Source organism: Lithobates pipiens, unplaced genomic scaffold, assembly GCF_037356315.1.
Source record: "Lithobates pipiens isolate NorthernLeopardFrog02 unplaced genomic scaffold, aLitPip1_a1.2 Scaffold_18, whole genome shotgun sequence".
In the NCBI taxonomy this organism is placed as follows: Eukaryota; Metazoa; Chordata; class Amphibia; order Anura; family Ranidae; genus Lithobates; species Lithobates pipiens.
Window position 1 is genome coordinate 612,841,126 of NW_027507758.1, and position 19,115 is coordinate 612,860,240.

The 19,115-nt window shown below is 48.3% G+C and overlaps 1 long non-coding RNA gene across 1 annotated transcript; it reads left to right on the plus strand.

Moving 5' to 3' along the window:
* Positions 1 to 1,774: 1,774 nt before the first annotated feature.
* Positions 1,775 to 17,852, plus strand: LOC143990350 (uncharacterized). Its single transcript, XR_013277276.1, has 3 exons — positions 1,775 to 1,915; positions 3,958 to 4,098; positions 17,559 to 17,852. It is a non-coding gene; the product is annotated as an uncharacterized LOC143990350 (long non-coding RNA).
* The last annotated feature ends 1,263 nt before the right edge of the window (positions 17,853 to 19,115 follow it).

Genomic DNA, 19,115 nt, shown 5'->3' on the forward strand with positions numbered 1-19,115 from the left:
AAAAATATATATATTGTTAATTATTCTTTCTTTTTTTTTATTTTGACACTTTTTTGGAAAAAACAAAAAAAATTATCACTTTTATTCCTATTACAAGAAGTAAACATCCCTTGTAATAGGAATATGACATGACAGGTTCTCTTTATAGTGAGATATGGGGTCAATAAGACCCCACATCTCATCACTAGGCTGGGAAGTCTGAAATAAAAAAAAAACCGATCACAGCTTCCCAGCCGAAGCGGCGCCGTTTTCTTGAATGCAGAGGCTGGGCGTGACATCATAACATCGCGCCCGGCCTTCAACGATCATAGAGACTCCAGCGGACCAGATGGTCTCTATGATCAACATCCTGGGCTGGTGGATCCTCTGCCCGACTCACCGATCGTAGCGGTGAGTCGGTAGAAGCACCGGAGGGTAGCGGGAGGGGGGGGTGTTCCTTCTTGCCTCCCGTAAGAATGATCAAGTGGTGGAACAGCCGCTATGATTGTTCTTATGGTGTAGGGAATTGCTGGCTGAAAATGGCAATATGGAATGTATCTAATGGCAGGGGGTGCTGGGGTGTGCTGGAGGGTCCATTGATGTTGGCTGCTGGTGGATTTATTGCTACTTGGGGGAACTGTTTTTAAGGGATGAGTGTATTGTTGCTGGGGTGGGGTTCTAATGTTGCTTGGAGATCAATTGTTGTCGGGAGGACTCTACTGTTGAGGGTGGGGTCTACTGTTGTTGGCTGCTGGAGAGTCTATGAATACTGGTTATTGGGAGATCTATTTTTGCTGGCAGGGGCTTTTGTTTCTGAGGTGGATCTGAAGGGGGTCTGCTGTTGCTGGGGGGGGAGGGGGGGCAGGCGCTATTGTTTTTGGAGGGATCTGATGTTGTTTGGGGGCTATTGTTGTTGTCTGCAGGGGATCTCTTTTACTGTTTTTTAAATTATCCCTAACAAACTCCATACAAATTACTTAGCACCGCAAACTGATTCTTGGTTCTGTTCTCTCTAAAGGGGGCAGTACTGGTAGGTGGGTAGGGGATGGAACCAAGGAACGTTTCTAGGAGGTGGGTAGAGGAGGAGACAATGGGTGACTTGGAAAAGGGGAGTACCTGCACCTATTCTCTGAGAAAAAAAGCCTTGTACATAAATAAGCAGTACATGAGCCGGGAATTTTCTATGTATAATGTGTACATTGGTGGTGTCAAACATGCAACCCAAGAAAGGCTCCTCTGTAGCTCACTAAGGATCTCCTTCCCACATCTTCACTGTTCAAAAGAGACCTTTTCCAGGTTGTGGGCAATAACGGGTGGCTGTATACAATACAAAAGGAAAGGACAGATCCATCACCTGCATGACAAACCCACCCACCACCTATCACTATCCACAAGGGGCAAGCGACAGGAATGATTGACAGGTGGTGGGTGGGAAGAGATATCATCATAGCTTTGACATACAGAGTGACCCAACGTAACATGCTTGTGCATGTCGGAGCCATTGAAACTGTAATATGCCCTACATTACAGTATATCTGACGCTGTGAAGGATAGGTGTTTGAGTAGGCAGGAATTATTGTAATGGTGGGCACAGACAGTGAGATTGAGATAAAGAAGATGAAGATGAGCCGTAGATTTGAGTAATCAAAAGTTTGTAGTTAATGTCTTTTTACTATGTATATCCATCAAAGCGTTGCCAATGGATGAAGGGTGGTCACCATTGGGTCCATTTTTATATAAGAGCTTGTCATGCCTGGGGTAGAGTCATTGACTGTTCCTCTTGGTCTTCTTTTCACAGCCATTGGTCCGAGGTGCTCACCATGGTCGGCAATCTGCGAGTCAATAATAGATGAATGTGGGCCAGATCTGCCCTGTCCCGGGGGAGAACCGTGCTGCAATCAATGCGGAATGAAATGTATTGGTCCATTACAACCAGGTACAAAAGCTAAGATAGCGCAGTGATTACATAGTTAGTAAGGTTGAAAAAAGACAAAAGTGCCTCTAGCTCAACCAACAGAAGAAATAAATAGGAAATAGTAACCCTCCACATACATGATCTTATAGCCACAGTCGGTCAGAGGAAGGCAAAAAAAATACCCATATGCCGCATACACACGATCGGAATTTTGTTCGGAAAAAGCACTGATGGTTTTCCCTACAGGATTTCGCTCAAGCTGTCTTGCATACACACGGTCACACCAAATTCCAACCATCAAGAATGCGGTGACGTACAACACATACAACGGGACTAGAAAAAGGAAGTTCAATATCCAGTAGCCAATAGCTTCCATCTCGTAGTTGAATCTGAGCATGCGTGAGTTTTTGCACGTCGGAATTGCATACACACAATCGGAATTTCCGAAAGAAAATAGAGAACATGCTCTCAAATTTTTGCTGGCGGGATTTCAGTCAGCCAAATTCCGATGGAGCCAACACACAGTCGCATTTTCCAATGAAAGTCCCCCATCAGTGTCAGGGGAAAAAGGCGCATCCCTATGCGCAACCTCACAAGGTATGGCCATGTTAACGCGCGTCAGCGCACACGGAGACGCAATGTGCTTCTAAAACGAACACCTGGCGCTGCGTTTGAGCAAACGCGTGTGCGCGATGATGATACGAACGCATGACGTAACAAAGTCGCAGTCGTACTAACGCAACAGCGCACGTACGACGTGACACGGGCGCCTTGCCTATTTAAACACTCTTCTGACAGTGCTGCATTGCTGGATTATCATCAGCTTCTCCTGTATACCTGTGTCCGTGATTTCCGCTATCTGATCTCCTGTGTACCGACCTGGTTTGTTTGACCTGCTCCTGTTGATCGCCTGGCTCTTACTACCGGCTTGCACCCGACTTCCCTTTGTCTGCTTCCTGCATCTGATCCCGGCTTGGCTTACGGACTCCGAATACTCCGGTCTCCTGTTCTGGACTTGCGGCTCCGATCTTTGGACTGATTTACTGTGTTTGATCCCCGGCCTGGCCTTGACCCTGCTACTGGACCCTGCGTTTGTTCTTTTCTTGGACATCCCAAGCACGGTTGCCCCCAGAGACTTGCTCTACTCAGTTCCTGACACCAGCTGCTACTACCAGGCAACCCGTGCTTCTGTGGGCACTGCATCCCCGTGTCATCTTCAGGGTTGTGCTGCACTCGGCCGCAAGGGGAGCCCTCTCAGCATCTCGGCCTCCCGCCAAATCCGTGACAATCGGTCTTCCGCTGGCCGAAATAACAATTGTATGTACGTGGCATTAGGAAGCATGGTCCAATTTACTCCAGTGGTGGAAAACATTTCTTACTGATTCCCCAGGAGGCAGTCGGATATTCTCTGGATCAACTACCCCTGGTGTTATTACCCCTAAATGTTCGTATCCAGTTATATTTGGATGTGTAGGAATACATCCAACTCTTTTTTTTTTAAAACAATCTGCTGAGCTGGCCAGAACTAGTTCTTCAGAGGGTCTAGTCCACATTTTAACAGCTCTTACTGTGAAGACGTCTTTCCAGATGTGAAGGTTAAATCAGTTTTTCTACAAACAATCATGTATGTCATAACTGTCACACATACCCACCCCCTATCACAATCCACAAGGGACAAACTGCCGGAATGATTGACAGGTGGTGGGTGGACAGAATTATATATAGCTTTGGCATACAGAGTGACCCAACGTGCCTATGCAAGTCAGAGCCATTCAGACTGTAATGTGCTCTTCATTATATCTGACTTTGTGAAGAATAGGTGTTTGAGTAGGCAGGAAGTATTGTAGTGGAGATAAATTAAGATAAAAAAAAAGGTGATTATGAACAGTAGATTTGAGTAAGCAAAAGTTTGTAGTAAACAATGTCCTTTTACCATCTATACCCATCAAAGTGCTACCTGCCCATAGATGAAGGTGTGACCACCATTGGGCCTATTCTTGTATATGAGTTTGTCATGCCTGGGGTAGAGTCACTTACAGTCGCTCTCTGTCCTGTTTTCACAGTCAACTCTCCGAAATGCCCACTCTGGAAGGGAACCTGCGATTCGGAGTCAACAATAGATGAATGTGGGCCAAATCTACCCTGTACCGAGGGACAACTGTGCTGCAGTCAATGTGGATTGAAATGTGTTGATCCAATTAAAGGTACAACTGCTAAGATAGCCCAATGAATATATAGTCACAAACACAAGTCCATCTAGCTCAACCAATATAAGAAAATAAATAAAAAGAAAACCGTAAATCTTCATATACACAATCCTATTAACAAGGGGACCCCCAGATCCCACCCCCCCTGTTTGAAATGGTAAGGGGGTACAAAAGTACCCCTACCATTTCACAAAGAAAGTGTAAAAAATGGTTAAAAGACAAACACACTTTTGAAAAATTCCTTTATTAAAAATAAAAAAAATTAAAAAAAGGTTCCAGCAGTGCTAATCCACTCTTGCTATCCAGCGATAGATGATCATCTCTCCGGGGTCCAGCGATGGCTGATCTGATCCAGCAACGGGTGATTTTCAGTCCAGCGCAGTCCAGCCATGCATCCGTCTTCTGTCTCCACTGAGGAGACACTGTGGGGATCCCAGCGCTGACGTTTCTTATATTAGGAGGGAGGGGCCACTCGTCACCTGACCCCGCCCCCTCTGACACTGGTGAGGGAAGCCAGAGGTTCCCCAATGATGTATGGGTGACCCTGCTCCCTCTGATGTAACGGAAACCTGCGCATATATATATATATATATGTATATATATATATATATATATATATATATATATATATATATATTATTTATATATATTATTTTATCTTAGCTTTATATTTCCTGTTCAGAAGTTCATGAATGTTTATAATTTAATTTTTTACAATGTTTTCTATTTTTAAGGGGGAGGGTGTGTCAGTGTATTTTTTAATTTTTTTATTATTGCAATTTTTTATCAGCCCTGTTGAGGGGGGCTATGGTGAGATATCAGGGGTCTTAACAGACCTCTGACATCTCTCATTTGAGACAGGGAAAGGGACTGGGGACAGAGATTCCCCAGTCCCTTTCTCTGCAGCATCTGCTGCACTGATGATGAATGGAGAAAAGACAGCGGCTTCTCTCCATTCATTAACTGAGACATCGTAATCACAGGAGGTTACAATGTTTCAGTTATGTGAATGGTCACTGACTCTGTCCATTCAGAAAACTAAGGAGCTGGGTTTACCAGCTTCTACCTCCACTCTCCATCCTGAGATACTGAGGGGGGCGGCAGCACGGAGGGGGAGAAGAGAGAGGGGGACGGCAGCCTGGAGGGGGACACAGAGAAGAGAGAGGGGAGCGGCAGCACAGAGAGGGAGAAGAGAGGGGGGCGGCAGCACGGAGGGGGACAGATGCACGGAGGGGGAGAAGAGAGGGGAGCAGCAGCACGGAGGGGGAGAAGAGAGGGGGACGGCGGCACGGAGGGGGACAGATGCGCGGAGGGGGAGAAGAGAGGGGACGGCAGCATGGAGGAGAGCAGGAGATACGGAGCACTGTGAAGCATCGACGCCCTGCACGCACGTCGACGTATTGTATTTTTGTAGTCGACATAATCGATTACGCTGACTCGCCGTGGCAGCTCTAATTTATACATGGTGATCATATCTCCCTTATGTATTTATACATGGGGATCATATCCCCCTTATGTATTTATACATGGTAATCATATCCCCCCATATGTATTTATACATGGAGATCATATCCCCCGTATGTATTTGTATATGATGATCATACCCCCTTATGTATTTATACATGGTGATCATATCTCCCTTATGTATTTATACATGGTGGTCATACCTCCCTTATGTATTTATACATAGAGATCATATCCCCCTTATGTATTTATACATGGAGATCATATCCCCCCCTTATGTATTTACACATGAGATCATATCCCCCTTATGTATTTATACATGGAGATCATATCCCCCTTGGATATCTTTACATGGTGATCACAACCCCCCGTAATCTCCTCTTCTCAAGAGAGAATATATTCAGTTCCTCTAATCTTTTCTCACAGATGAGCTCCTCTTTAGTGATGGACGAACTTCCGACGGGACGTTTCGCGAACGCGAAACGCGAACGGGCACAAACGTTCGCGAAAACGACCGTTCGCCGCGGGCTCCATTGACTTCAATGGGAGGCGAATTTCGCAAACCTTTAGGTCGAATTTGCGGCCACGGGGTAATTATTAGGGGGTAGCACGTAGTCCCACCACCTGGACAATAGCATAATACATGTATGAGGTGAATTTGGGATCGATAACTACAAGCATTTTTTTTTTATTTGGGAAATTGTTCTGACAATTCAGGACTATGGAGCTAATGAAGGCAATGGAGGAGAGGGAAGGTCAGGGACCAGGGTAGGCAAACAAGAGGGTGCAGGAGATACAGAGCACTGACAGCAGCACCGTAATACAGAGCACTGACATCAGCACCGTGACATACAGCGCTGACAGCAGCTCCGTGACATACAGCGCTGACAGCAGCTCCGTGACATACAGCGCTGACAGCAGCTCCGTGACATACAGCGCTGACAGCAGCTCCGTGACATACAGCGCTGACAGCAGCTCCGTGACATACAGCGCTGACAGCAGCACCGTGACATACAGCGCTGACAGCAGCTCCGTGACATACAGCGCTGACAGCAGCTCCGTGACATACAGCGCTGACAGCAGCTCCGTGACATACAGCACTGACAGCAGCTCCGTGACATACAGCGCTGACAGCAGCTCCGTGACATACAGCGCTGACAGCAGCACCGTGACATACAGCGCTGACAGCAGCTCCGTGACATACAGCGCTGACAGCAGCTCCGTGACATACAGCGCTGACAGCAGCTCCGTGACATACAGCACTGACAGCAGCTCCGTGACATACAGCGCTGACAGCAGCTCCGTGACATACAGCGCTGACAGCAGCACCGTGACATACAGCGCTGACAGCAGCTCCGTGACATACAGCGCTGACAGCAGCTCCGTGACATACAGCGCTGACAGCAGCTCCGTGACATACAGCGCTGACAGCAGCTCCGTGACATACAGCGCTGACAGCAGCTCCGTGACATACAGCGCTGACAGCAGCTCCGTGACATACAGCGCTGACAGCAGCTCCGTGACATACAGCGCTGACAGCAGCACCGTAAGCAGCCCCAGGAGGAAGTCAGCACAGCACAGGGATGGTGTGATCCCCTCATAATAAGAACCCCCAGGAGGAAGTCAGCACAGCACAGGGATGGTGGGAGCCCCTCATAATAAGAACCCCCAGGAGGAAGTCAGCACAGCACAGGGATGGTGGGAGCCCCTCATAATAAGAACACCCAGGAGGAAGTCAGCACAGCACAGGGATGGTGGGAACCCCTCATAATAAGCAGCCCCAGTAGAAATATGACACCGCTCAACCTCTTCAAAGAGGAGGGTAGGGGCATATAGTACGGTGTGCTTTTTTGGGTCAGGGAAGTGAGCCAAATGAATTAAGAAGGTCTGTGTGCTTGATTCCAAAAATTGTTTATAGACATATACATGGTCTACTGATCACATGTGTTGAATTCCTCCGAGATCCATGCCTCATTCATTTTTAGAAATGTGAGGTAGTTAACACTGTCGTGAGCTAGGCGAGTACGCTTATCGGTCACAATCCCCCCTGCTGCGCTGAACGTCCTTTCGGACAGGACACTGGATGAGGGGCAAGCCAACAGTTCGATTGCAAATTGGGCAAGCTCTGGCCAGAGGTCAAGCCTGCCCACCCAGTAGTCTAGGGGTTCATCACTCCTCAGAGCGTCCACATCGGCCGTTAACCCAATGTAGTCGGACACCTGACGGTCTAGGCGTTCCCTGATGCTGGATCCGGATGACACCTGTCGATGGGTCGGCTGAAAGAATGACCTCATATCCGAAGTCACCAACACATCTTCAAACCGGCCTCTTCTTGCAGGCGCTGTTGGATTGGTACCCGCAAATCCTTCTCTGGGAGTGGGAATTGCTCCTCTGCCAGCGCACGCAAAAGCAGAATGCAGCATTTCTCGAAGCAAAGCCTGGAAGTGCTGCATTCTGACAGCCCTCTGTGACGGTGGTAACATTTCTGCCATTTTGTGTTTGTACCGGGGATCTAAGTACGTTGCCACCCAGTACTGGTCCTTGACCCTCATGCTTTTTATACGGGGGTCCCTATTAAAACACTGGAGCATGAAGGCCCCCATTTGCACTCAAGCGGAAGGTATGTGGTGGTGGTGGTGTTGTTGGTGGTAGTGTCTTTGGGGGTGCACATAGCAGAGAGTGAAGAAGAGGGTGCAGATCGAGAGGATGAGGAGGGTGCAGAAGAATAAGGCTGAGTGAGCCACTCAACCAAGTCTGGTGCGTCCTTTAAAGTAATTGAACGCACCTTCTGCAACTTCCCACTTTGGCTCAAGGCTGTTGCTCCTGCCCTACCCCTACCACCCCTGCGGAAGGGCCTGCCTCTTCCTCTGCCTGTCATTTTTTAAATCACCCTGTGACAAAACTCTTAGTCCCTATACCGCTGAAGGACTGCTGCAGTATAGGGCAGCGGTCAGCAGTAGTGCACGTCAACCCTATGTATTGTGGACCGATAGCGGTCCTTACAGAACAGCAGACTGTACTGCACTCAGGCCTATGTACCGTAGCACCCTATACCAAGTTACCAGTCCTTATAAAAACTTTTGTGGACCAAGCAGGTTGTGTGTTAGTGATTAGCAGACTGTACGTCAGTCCCTATACCAATGAAGGACTGCTGCAGTATAGGGCAGCGGTCAGCAGTAGTGCACGGCAACCCTATGTATTGTGGACCGATAGCGGTCCTTACAGAACAGCAGACTGTACTGCACTCAGGCCTATGTACCGTAGCACCCTATACCAAGTTACCAGTCCTTATAAGAACTTTTGTGGACCAAGCAGGTTGTGTGTTAGTGATTAGCAGACTGTACGTCAGTCCCTATACCAATGAAGGACTGCTGCAGTATAGGGCAGCGGTCAGCAGTAGTGCACGTCAACCCTATGTATTGTGGACCGATAGCGGTCCTTACAGAACAGCAGACTGTACTGCACTCAGGCCTATGTACCGTAGCACCCTATACCAAGTTACCAGTCCTTATAAAAACTTTTGTGGACCAAGCAGGTTGTGTGTTAGTGATTAGCAGACTGTACGTCAGTCCCTATACCAATGAAGGACTGCTGCAGTATAGGGCAGCGGTCAGCAGTAGTGCACGGCAACCCTATGTATTGTGGACCGATAGCGGTCCTTACAGAACAGCAGACTGTACTGCACTCAGGCCTATGTACCGTAGCACCCTATACCAAGTTACCAGTCCTTATAAGAACTTTTGTGGACCAAGCAGGTTGTGTGTTAGTGATTAGCAGACTGTACGTCAGTCCCTATACCAATGAAGGACTGCTGCAGTATAGGGCAGCGGTCAGCAGTAGTGCACGTCAACCCTATGTATTGTGGACCGATAGCGGTCCTTACAGAACAGCAGACTGTACTGCACTCAGGCCTATGTACCGTAGCACCCTATACCAAGTTACCAGTCCTTATAAAAACTTTTGTGGACCAAGCAGGTTGTGTGTTAGTGATTAGCAGACTGTACGTCAGTCCCTATACCAATGAAGGACTGCTGCAGTATAGGGCAGCGGTCAGCAGTAGTGCACGGCAACCCTATGTATTGTGGACCGATAGCGGTCCTTACAGAACAGCAGACTGTAACGCACTCAGGCCTATGTACCGTAGCACCCTATACCAAGTTACCAGTCCTTATAAGAACTTTTGTGGACCAAGCAGGTTGTGTGTTAGTGATTAGCAGACTGTACGTCAGTCCCTATACCAATGAAGGACTGCTGCAGTATAGGGCAGCGGTCAGCAGTAGTGCACGGCAACCCTATGTATTGTGGACCGATAGCGGTCCTTACAGAACAGCAGACTGTACTGCACTCAGGCCTATGTACCGTAGCACCCTATACCAAGTTACCAGTCCTTATAAGAACTTTTGTGGACCAAGCAGGTTGTGTGTTAGTGTTTAGCAGACTGTGCGTCAGTCCCTATACCGCTGAAGGACTGCTGCAGTATAGGGCAGCGGTCAGCAGTAGTGCACGGCAACCCTATGTATTGTGGACCGATAGCGGTCCTTACAGAACAGCAGACTGTAACGCACTCAGGCCTATGTACCGTAGCACCCTATACCAAGTTACCAGTCCTTATAAGAACTTTTGTGGACCAAGCAGGTTGTGTGTTAGTGATTAGCAGACTGTACGTCAGTCCCTATACCAATGAAGGACTGCTGCAGTATAGGGCAGCGGTCAGCAGTAGTGCACGGCAACCCTATGTATTGTGGACCGATAGCGGTCCTTACAGAACAGCAGACTGTAACGCACTCAGGCCTATGTACCGTAGCACCCTATACCAAGTTACCAGTCCTTATAAGAACTTTTGTGGACCAAGCAGGTTGTGTGTTAGTGATTAGCAGACTGTACGTCAGTCCCTATACCAATGAAGGACTGCTGCAGTATAGGGCAGCGGTCAGCAGTAGTGCACGGCAACCCTATGTATTGTGGACCGATAGCGGTCCTTACAGAACAGCAGACTGTAACGCACTCAGGCCTATGTACCGTAGCACCCTATACCAAGTTACCAGTCCTTATAAGAACTTTTGTGGACCAAGCAGGTTGTGTGTTAGTGTTTAGCAGACTGTGCGTCAGTCCCTATACCGCTGAAGGACTGCTGCAGTATAGGGCAGCGGTCAGCAGTAGTGCACGGCAACCCTATGTATTGTGGACCGATAGCGGTCCTTACAGAACAGCAGACTGTACTGCACTCAGGCCTATGTACCGTAGCACCCTATACCAAGTTACCAGTCCTTATAAGAACTTTTGTGGACCAAGCAGGTTGTGTGTTAGTGTTTAGCAGACTGTGCGTCAGTCCCTATACCGCTGAAGGACTGCTGCAGTATAGGGCAGCGGTCAGCAGTAGTGCACGGCAACCCTATGTATTGTGGACCGATAGCGGTCCTTACAGAACAGCAGACTGTAACGCACTCAGGCCTATGTACCGTAGCACCCTATACCAAGTTACCAGTCCTTATAAGAACTTTTGTGGACCAAGCAGGTTGTGTGTTAGTGATTAGCAGACTGTACGTCAGTCCCTATACCAATGAAGGACTGCTGCAGTATAGGGCAGCGGTCAGCAGTAGTGCACGGCAACCCTATGTATTGTGGACCGATAGCGGTCCTTACAGAACAGCAGACTGTACTGCACTCAGGCCTATGTACCGTAGCACCCTATACCAAGTTACCAGTCCTTATAAGAACTTTTGTGGACCAAGCAGGTTGTGTGTTAGTGTTTAGCAGACTGTGCGTCAGTCCCTATACCGCTGAAGGACTGCTGCAGTATAGGGCAGCGGTCAGCAGTAGTGCACGGCAACCCTATGTATTGTGGACCGATAGCGGTCCTTACAGAACAGCAGACTGTAACGCACTCAGGCCTATGTACCGTAGCACCCTATACCAAGTTACCAGTCCTTATAAGAACTTTTGTGGACCAAGCAGGTTGTGTGTTAGTGATTAGCAGACTGTACGTCAGTCCCTATACCAATGAAGGACTGCTGCAGTATAGGGCAGCGGTCAGCAGTAGTGCACGGCAACCCTATGTATTGTGGACCGATAGCGGTCCTTACAGAACAGCAGACTGTACTGCACTCAGGCCTATGTACCGTAGCACCCTATACCAAGTTACCAGTCCTTATAAGAACTTTTGTGGACCAAGCAGGTTGTGTGTTAGTGTTTAGCAGACTGTGCGTCAGTCCCTATACCGCTGAAGGACTGCTGCAGTATAGGGCAGCGGTCAGCAGTAGTGCACGGCAACCCTATGTATTGTGGACCGATAGCGGTCCTTACAGAACAGCAGACTGTAACGCACTCAGGCCTATGTACCGTAGCACCCTATACCAAGTTACCAGTCCTTATAAGAACTTTTGTGGACCAAGCAGGTTGTGTGTTAGTGATTAGCAGACTGTACGTCAGTCCCTATACCAATGAAGGACTGCTGCAGTATAGGGCAGCGGTCAGCAGTAGTGCACGGCAACCCTATGTATTGTGGACCGATAGCGGTCCTTACAGAACAGCAGACTGTAACGCACTCAGGCCTATGTACCGTAGCACCCTATACCAAGTTACCAGTCCTTATAAGAACTTTTGTGGACCAAGCAGGTTGTGTGTTAGTGATTAGCAGACTGTACGTCAGTCCCTATACCAATGAAGGACTGCTGCAGTATAGGGCAGCGGTCAGCAGTAGTGCACGGCAACCCTATGTATTGTGGACCGATAGCGGTCCTTACAGAACAGCAGACTGTACTGCACTCAGGCCTATGTACCGTAGCACCCTATACCAAGTTACCAGTCCTTATAAGAACTTTTGTGGACCAAGCAGGTTGTGTGTTAGTGTTTAGCAGACTGTGCGTCAGTCCCTATACCGCTGAAGGACTGCTGCAGTATAGGGCAGCGGTCAGCAGTAGTGCACGGCAACCCTATGTATTGTGGACCGATAGCGGTCCTTACAGAACAGCAGACTGTAACGCACTCAGGCCTATGTACCGTAGCACCCTATACCAAGTTACCAGTCCTTATAAGAACTTTTGTGGACCAAGCAGGTTGTGTGTTAGTGATTAGCAGACTGTACGTCAGTCCCTATACCAATGAAGGACTGCTGCAGTATAGGGCAGCGGTCAGCAGTAGTGCACGGCAACCCTATGTATTGTGGACCGATAGCGGTCCTTACAGAACAGCAGACTGTAACGCACTCAGGCCTATGTACCGTAGCACCCTATACCAAGTTACCAGTCCTTATAAGAACTTTTGTGGACCAAGCAGGTTGTGTGTTAGTGTTTAGCAGACTGTGCGTCAGTCCCTATACCGCTGAAGGACTGCTGCAGTATAGGGCAGCGGTCAGCAGTAGTGCACGTCAACCCTATGTATTGTGGACCGATAGCGGTCCTTACAGAACAGCAGACTGTAACGCACTCAGGCCTATGTACCGTAGCACCCTATACCAAGTTACCAGTCCTTATAAGAACTTTTGTGGACCAAGCAGGTTGTGTATTAGTGTTTAGCAGACTGTGCGTCAGTCCCTATACCGCTGAAGGACTGCTGCAGTATAGGGCAGCGGTCAGCAGTAGTGCACGGCAACCCTATCTATTGTGGACCGATAGCGGTCCTTACAGAACAGCAGACTGTACCGCACCCAAGCCTATGTACCGTAGCACCCTAGACAGACCAAGTTACCAGTCCTTATAAGAACTTTTGTGGAACAAGTGAGTTGTGAATGATTAGCAGACTGCAGCAGAAGGGCAGCAGTCAAGTATAATATTCTTTCTATATTTGGAAGAAAGAATATTATACGTGTACAAGCCTATTACCGTACCACTGATACCAGTCCTGAAAAGAACCTTTGTGGAACTAATAGTAACAGCAAGTCTTTAAAATTATCCTCACTGCCTGACACACTGCTTCCTGCCTGTCCCTATACAAATTGGCAAAAAAGAGTAGGCTGGAACGATTAGCTGGAACAGCTCTTTTGTGGACCTGATAGTAACAGCTAATGATGATGATGATGATGATGATGAAGAAAGACTAATCTGGCTGAGCTGTCCCTAAAATAGCAGCATACAGCGCTCTGTCCCTTTATCTAAACTGACAAAAGAAACTCAGGCTGCTGACCTAACACCTATACCAGTCCTGAAAAGAACTTTTGTGTACCAAATAGCTAGCGTTTTCTCTGTCCCTACTCCACACAGGATCCTTTCCCTACAGTGACAGAAGAAAGAATGTAAAATGGCCACCGGATCGGGTGTATTTATAGGTTAGGGGGAATGTCCAAGTGTCCATGAGCTGTCATGTCTCAATTGGTTGTCCTGTAACACATGATAAACGTGTCACGAAAGGTTAAAGTTCTTGTATACATTAAACACGTAAGTCCGCCGGGGCGAACGACGGAAAAAGGCGTTCGAACCCGCGGACGGCGAAAGTCGGAAATTCGCCGCGAAACGACCGCCGGGCGAACCGTTCGGCCATCACTACTCCTCTTTGCCTCTTATCAGTTTGGTTGTCCTTCTCTGCACTTTCTCCAGTTCCCCGATATCCATTTTTGAGAACTGTTGTCCAAAACTGCGCCAATTTGGGGGGACCCCCACAATTTTTTTTGGTTCGGGGTTCCCCTTAATATTCATACCAGACCCAAAGGGCCTGATAATGGACTGTGGGGGAATCCCATGTCCTTTTATTCAATGACTTTTATGTGTATTGCCGGGACTGACAATTCATTATAGTCACGAGTACTTGTAAATTACTTTTTTTCCTTTAGAAATGTCATTTTGTGCAGGGACTGTTGTAAACATGGGAAACATGCTCCACTTTACAGGCATACTATAGACACCCCCCAGGTACGAAATTTAAAGGAATATTTCACTTTTATTGTTTCACTTTAAGCATTATTAAAATCACTGCTCCCGAAAAAAATTACGTTTTTAAAACTTTTTGCATTGATACATGTCCCCTGGGGCAGGATCCAGGTCCTAAAACACTTTTTATGACAATATCTTGCATATAAGCCTTTAAAATTATCACTTTTGATTATTCATGTTTGTGTCCCATAACTTTAATGGTGTTTGTGTGTTTGAACACATTTTTTGCCTGTTTGCATGTTCTGCTGTGAAGCGCACCGGGGGGGGGGGGGGGTTGGGGATTAGTTCGTAGCTCCCATAGAGGCCCCGCACATCTGGAGATAGAAGTCGAACATAAAAAAATTTGAAGTTAAAAAAACTCCAAACGCATAAGAATGAACCCCTGGGGGACAAGAGAGAATTGGCCCGATCTCTTAAGAAAAAAGGATACTGTTTGTAAGCCTAAAGTGTGTGGAATGGAGGAGTAGGGATTGGACACATCGCAAGTGATCCATCTATAGTCCTCCCTCCACACAATGATCGTCTAGACCTGGGTTTAATTACTTTTTATATGTTACACCATATCTTATTATCTGCCTCCCTTCCTTTCAGTTTTTCCTCCAACATGTCCCTATGCTTGCCCCTAAGAGCCGGTTCACACAGGGGCGACTCAGATCCGACTTCAGGTCGCCCCTAGTCGCCTCAGGTCGGACAACATTTAAAAATCAATGTAAGTGAATGAGAGCCGTCTTAATGCATGCTACTGAAGTCGCTCCGACTTCAGAAAAGGTTCCTGTACTACTTCAATCCGACTTGTAGGCGACTGATACCAATTGATTCCAATGGAGGTCGCCTCCAAGTCGGATCTCCGTCTATACGGAGGCGACTCTGACAGAATTATCAGCTCTGAAGATGGAACTCCACGCCAAATTTATGAAAAAAAATTTGTGTGGGTTCCCCCTCCGAGAGCATACCAGGCCCTTAGGTCTGGTATGGATTCTAAGGGAAACCCCCTACGCCGAAAAAACGGCGTGGGGTCCCCCCCAGATCCATACCAGACCCTTATCCGAGCACGCTACCCAGCCGGCCAGGAAAGGAGGTGGGGACGAGCGAGTGGTCCCCCCCTCTTGAGCCGTACCAGGCCGCATGCCCTCAACATGGGGGTTGCCTTGGGGAAGGGGGGGGCCGCACGGCCCCTCCACCCAAAGCACCTTGTCCCCATGTTGATGAGGACAAGGGCCTCTTCCTGACAACCCTGGCCGTTGGTTGTCGGGGTCTACGAGCGGGGGGCTTATTGGAATCCGGGAGCCCCCTTTAATAAGGGGGCCTCTGGATACCGGCCCCCCACCCTATGTGAATGCGTATGGGGTACAATGTACCCCTACCCATTCACCTGTGAAAAAAATGTAAAAAAAAAAAACACAACACAGGGTTAAAATAGTTTATTGCACAGCTCCGGGGGTCTTCCGTCTTCGGGGGTCTTCTCGCCGGACTCCTCCGCTTTCTTCTGCTAGCTCTTTTGCTAGCGGAGGAGCCCGGCTTTCTTCTTCGTTGCCGCCCTCTTCTTCCGACTTCGGGGGTCTTGTCCCCCTCTTCGGTTCTTCTTGTCGAGCCACCGCTTCTTCTTCCAGCTCTTTTACTAGTGGTGGCCCGGTCTTCTGTCGCCGCCATCACCTTCCGTTCTTCTTCTTCTGGAGACTCGACGCTATCTCCGGCCGCAATGTCAGGTACGCGGTGCGCAGCGACTTATATAGGGACAAGGGGCGGGGTCACCGGTTTATGTCACATGGTGACCCCCGCCCCCTTACGATGTCACAGTCATGGAGGATGCTGGGACTGTGACACATCGTAAGGGGGCGGGGTCACCATGTGACATCACCCGGTGACCCTGCCCCTTGTCCCTATATAAGTCGCTGCGCACCGCGTCCCTGGCATTGCGGCCGGAGAGAGCGTTGAGTCAACATCTCCAGAAGAAGAAGAACGGAAGGCGACGAAGGCAACGGCGACGGCGGCAACGGCGGCGACAGAAGACCGGGCCACCGCTTGTCAGGAAGAGGCCCTTGTCCTCATCAACATGGGGACAAGGTGCTTTGGGGGGGGCCGCGCGGCCCCCCCCTTCCCCAAGGCACCCCCTATGTTGAGGGCACGCGGCCTGGTATGGCTCTGGAGGGGGAGGGGGCGCTCGCTCGTCCCCACCCCCTTTCCTGTTTCCTGGCCGGCCAGGTAGCGTGCTCGGATAAGGGTCTGGTATGGATCTGGGGGGGACCCCACGCGGTTTTTCGGCGTAGGGGGTTCCCCTTAGAATCCATACCAGACCTAAGGGCCTGGTATGCTCTCGGAGGGGGAACCCACGACAAATTTTTTTCATAAATTTGGCGTGGAGTTCCCCCTTCAGAGCTCATTCGCTGATTGGCCACGGCAAAAGTCGCCTGGCCTGGGGCGACTTAAAGTCGTGTTGTAAGTCGCCCCAGGTCGTGTCTAAAGGCCCGTACACACGGTCGGACTTTTTGACAACAAACATGCAAATTAGCTGTTTTGGAGCAACATCCGACTGTGTGTACGCTCCATCGGACAAACTTTTTCTGTTTTCATCGGACTTTTGTTGGCTCTGCGAACGGACAAACTTTTTGACAACAGAAGTCCGATGGAGCAAAGTCCGACCGTGTGTATGCAAAAGCATCGGACTTTTGTACAAGGAACAAACACGCATGCTCAGAACCATTGCAAACGATCAGACTACAATACAGAAGTTGACCAAAGGTGGCGCTGGAGTCATTGAACGTCCTCTTTTGAAGTGGCGTCCGTACGTTGTGACGTCACCACGTTCGTGTTTGTTGTCAAAAAGTCCGACCGTGTGTATGCAATACAAACTTGTGGACAACACACTTTGTACAAAAGTCCACGGAAAAGTTTGTACAAGTCCGACCGTGTGTATGGGGCTTTAGTCGTGTTCAAGACGTCTCCAAGTTGCCTCACAAAGTCGTCCTGGAAGTCGTGTAGCCCCTGTGTGAACCGGCTCTAAGGAAAAGTCCTTCAATGCTGTATTATTGTTGTGTTACCGAATTCACCAGAACCAAAGACTAGAAATTATTACCGTCAATGTATAATGTGTAGAGTGTCACCAACTGCCCCTCTGTCCTCTCTCCACAGACATACCTAGAGACTGCCTACTGAGGCGCAGATGGTTTCCAAATCAACCTTGGTTGTGTGACCTGCAACCTCTGCATCCTTTTCTAGCAATTGGTGACAAAGTAAACTGAGAACACTGAGTCACACCAGAGAAGCTTGCACTCTAATGTCCCCCCACAGTCACACACTATTATTATTATTACTCATTATTGTCTTTCCAGGAACAGAATAAGAATCTACTGAAGACATTTTGAAGAGATGAGATCACCATTGCCTTGTTATGATCAGCAAGACGTCCCCACACACACACACACACACACACACACACGAATTGTGTTTAAATAAAGAATTCTTCAATCCTGATATAACAATTTCTGTTTACTTTATTAATGAGGAATTCTGACTTGTAATGCTGAGATCTCGTCACACAATTACAAACTACCAATCAATTACCAATAATGGATCAGAACTTAAATCGGGAGTAAACCCAGTTTAAAAAAAAACACTTACATCCCCAGCATCCCAGAAATGCTAACTTTCACATTGGCTGTGCTCTCAACCAAATTTTCAAACCATCCAATGGCTGGTTTCATAACTGATCACATGTGCAGCATTATGGCAGTTGAAGAATCATTAGAGGCCAAGATGGCAGCTTCCTTGACTGAAAATGATAGAAGGGTTTACTACCACTTTAAAGCTGAACTGCAAGCACAAAAACTTTATTTCATGTATATTACTCCATAGCAAACCACTTTGTATGCAAAAAAAAAAAAAAACACATTCGAAAAAATAAATATTATCATATAAAAATAGCAGTGACATTACTGTGCTGTGCATACCTTGTGAAGACAGCAAGGCTGTGGGAGGGACCCAGCTGGCTCCACCCACTACTTGTTGCCTGTAGAAATCTACAGGAGGGGCGGAGATGAGACCAGTCATCCTGCACAAGAAGAGAGAGCAGAAGTGTGCAGTCTTTATTAACTGCTACCCACCCAGCCACTGCACATAAACGGTTGGGTGGGAGCTTTTCCCTTCTGACTGGGCGTATCCGTATGTCCCATTAAAACCGGTCACGTGGCGGCACGAGCCTGTGATGTGTCCCTCGGACATGGTACATCATAGATTGGGACATGGGAGCTGTGATTGGCACTCCCGATCACGTGATGGCTGTGTCCAATTACAGCCTTCGCACAGTGGAAACAGAGACACTTGTCGGCTCTCCCCGCTGAGCTTAGTCAGAGCTCGGGGGGGGGGGGGGGGGGGGCTGTTGCTGCAGCATGTCATTGATCTCTACATCTCTGTGTAGCTGATGATTTTCGTGTTCAGCTAAACAGATCACACAGACTGCGGATATCCCACCCCAATGCTCCGAGCACCATCTGTCCTAGTGTCTCATCAACATCTGTACTAGTGCACAAAATATCTGTCACAGTGTACTAGTGTCCCATCAACATCTATCACAGTGTACCAGTGCTCAAAAAGATCTGCAATAGTGTTCCATTGCAACATCAACATCTGTCGGTGAACCTAGTGGATCATCAACATCTGTCAGTGCCCGCCGGTGGACATACACCTTCC